Here is a 3,846-nt window from a genome sequence, read left to right on the forward strand (position 1 = left end):
AAACACAAATATTGAAATATTGAAACAACTCACAATTCACTAATTCAGTATTCACATTCATATTTCACACTTTAAGAATTAAGGTACGTTTATAATTTTACATTAGGCCACGAATTCGGTAGGTTTTTTAACCCTGTGATCTACTTTAGGTGGCGTTGCATAGTATAGTATGTCGTTCAAACTGAATAGCATTTTATTTGATCTTACCGCCAGATTGGTCCATTTTCGTTTGTGTTCGTGGCCTAATGTAAATCGACATTAATACTGAATACACCTAAATAGTAACAATTTATTAAATACCAATAATTTTAAATAGATGCCTGGAACTAGATGTGCTGTCGCAATATGCCGAAATAGTTTACAAGCAACGAAGAAAAACAATTTAAATATTTCATACCATACATTTCCAAAAGATCCAAAATTATGTAATGCTTGGATAAATGCTTGCCGGAGAAAAAATGAATGGAATCCTAAGACCAGCACAATTTGTAGTGTTCATTTTTTAGAAGATCAATTTGAAGTAGATTTAAGAAGTCAATTAATGAACATCAAAACAAAAAAAAAATTGAAAACATCAGGTACCTAATTAACTACATTATTATTAATTTAAAATTATTAACCCGGGTATACCTAATAATTTTATTATTTTTTTAGCTGTTCCAACACAGAACTTGAAAGAGAATTATTTATCAAATATATCAACTGACTTAACATCCAGACAAGTACGTGCTAATAAACGTCATTATGCAACTATTGTTAAAAACTTAGTACATCCAACTGAAGATAATGCACAAGGGGATGAAGATACAACACAAGAATTTCAAGACAAATTACATGGGCTGTCTCCAGCTTTCATCGAAGAATCGATCGAAGAAAAGTACCAAAAATTACTCAACGAGCACGAAAAATTAAAAACAAAGTATAAACATTTATTACAATTCAAAAGAGTTCAAAAACACCGTGTACTTACACTAAACAAAAATGTCAGTACACTTTCCCAACAATTTGGAGAGTGTGTTTTACAAACTCAATGCCTAAAAGAATCTTTAAACACAGTATTTAGTGACACTCAGTTACAATTAATAACTAAAAGAAAAAAAAAGTTGTTTGGGGAACAGAAGACATTTCAAGAGCTTTTACGTTAAGATATCTTAGTAAAAAATGCTAAATTTATCTTAGAAACACGTTGAAGTATCCACTACCACATGTTTCAACTTTAGTGAAATGGGCATCTAGATTAAGTTTTCGTCAAGGTATTCTAAATGATGTTATAAGAATAATGAAAATAGCGGCGTTAAATTTAAATGATATTGAAAAATTGTGTGTTATACAATTTGACGAAATGAAAATATTATCAGCTTATGAATACGACAAAAAAAATGATCAAGTCATAGGACCACACAGCCAAATGCAAGTTATCATGGTGAGAGGCATTTTTAAAAACTGGAAGCAACCAATATATGTGAACTTCGATCAACAAGTTACGCCAGAAATCCTGAATGAAGCTATATCCATTTTGTATGAAAATGCATATACTGTGGTAGCTTGTGTATCAGATTGTGGTGGTAGTAACGTAGGATTATGGAAAAAGTTGAATATAACTGTAGATAAAACATTTTTTCTTCATCCTATTACAAAAGAGAAAATCTATTTCTTAGCTGATGCTCCACACCTTCTTAAACTCATTCGAAACTGGATGTTAGATACCGGATTCATTCTGTCTGACGGTTCTAGAATAAATTCAGCACCATTAAAAGAGTTACTAAAAATTACTCAAACTGAAATTTCAGTTTGTCACAAATTATCACAAAAACATCTAGACTGTGTAAAGTCTGAAAGACAAAATGTTGGCTTAGCAGCACAGTTACTCTCACATAGTGTTGCCACAGCTTTAGTCCATTATAAACCTGGTCCAGATAAGGTACTATCAGAAAATACTGGACAATTTATTGAAACTATAAGTAATTGGTTTGATATAATGAATTCTTATACCCCATCTGAAACGTTGTGCACTAAAAAGCCATATGGCTTAAATTTAGAAGAGCAGAATAATTGTTTAGAAAAAGTATACAAGTTAATATGTTCAATGAGATACCAAGGTAAAAATGTATTGCAAACATTTCAAAAAGGAATTTTAATTTCAATTAAATCTACTCAAGAACTTTTCAAACATTTGAATAAAAAATATAATATATCTTACATACTGACTCACAGACTAAATCAAGATAGTCTTGAAAGTTTTTTTTCTTTAATAAGGAGTCGCGGAGGACTAAATGATCACCCAACACCTTTAAATGCTATGTATAGGATCAGAATAATTGTACTTGGTAAGAATCCAGGAGTAGTGCAGGCCAAACAGAATATTGAAATACAAAATGACCAATCTAATTCAGAAGAATACTTAGTAGCCAATGTTATGGCAACTGCAGATGTTAAAATTGATTTAAATAATGAAGAAAATAATGGAGAAATATCTGATAGTAGTTTATCATCAGAAGATGAATCTGCCCAAAAAAACCTACAAACAACAAATGAAGAAGATGGCTTTATATATTTATGCGGCTGGCTTGCTAGAAAATTTAAAAACAAATATCCACATTTGGGAAACTATACTAAAGATAATAAACCTGAACATTCATATAGTATGCCTAGTTGGATTCATCATTTATAATTTGGAGGTTTAACTGAGCCAACTGATTATTGGGTTATGCAAGCTAAACAGTTTGAAAACATTTTTAAAAAGTTTCACAAAGAAAAAGTTGATCCAAACTCAAATATTGTTAAAAGATTATCTAATTTAATAAAGAAAAAATGTTGTGATATGCCAGAAGATTTAATAAAAGCATTTGTACTCCAAAGAACTTACATTCGAATTAAACAATTGAATGATGATCTTATGACAGAGCAGTTAAAACGTAAAAGATCTTTAACATCAGATAGGAAATCTATAAAAAAAATGAAAAAAATTATAACTCAAATTGTATGAGATAGTAGCTTATAAAAAATACTAGTATGTACTATTTGTTAATTTTTATTATTTCAATTATATTATAACTATTAATTTCAATATATTTGTGTAATTAGATATTCTAATTTTCATTTTAAATATTTTTTTATTCCTAAAAAAAAAATTAATTTTGGCTTTTATTTTGTTCGTAATTTTCATAGTTATATTTGTAGAACTGAGTAATGACTGTATTAAAATTAGTATGTTTATATTTATAATTTGTGACTAATTTTTGTGTTTAATTTGTTTATAAAAGAAAATAGTGACACCTTTTGAAACTTAATCTTTTTAAAATATATTAAACTTTAAAGACAATGATAAAAATGTCAAATGGTATTGTTTATGGATGTAAATAAATATTGTATTTATTGTATTTGTATTTATTTTAATTTACTTATTAGCTCCACTAAACAAACAATTTATATGTAATTAGTTTGATACATACATTGATTAGAAAACAAAAAAATATTTATTAAGATTTAAGAAGCATTTCAGGTAAATAATTCTTATTATTACATTTTATACTAAATAGTTTTGATATATTTAGTAAGTAACTGTTGAAAAATAGTAAAACATTCATCATAAAGTTTAATGTATAGGCTAGTAGAAGGATATAATAATAGTTTTACTAATTAGTCTTGGTTCTTAATTATGTTGAAAAAATGTTTGACGAATTACGAAATCTTAATAGACGTTTTATACTATACGGTCTATACAGCCGTGAAAATTCGGGTCTAGTGTGACGTCATTTATCAATAATCGTTTTTGATTGGCTAGCGGTGTTTGGCTTCGACCGTATATCTATTAACCGTGATCACCGCTGTCATTGTTAAAGGTGG

The sequence above is a fragment of the Acyrthosiphon pisum genome, chromosome X (assembly GCF_005508785.2).
Source record: "Acyrthosiphon pisum isolate AL4f chromosome X, pea_aphid_22Mar2018_4r6ur, whole genome shotgun sequence".
Lineage (NCBI taxonomy): Eukaryota > Metazoa > Arthropoda > Insecta > Hemiptera > Aphididae > Acyrthosiphon > Acyrthosiphon pisum.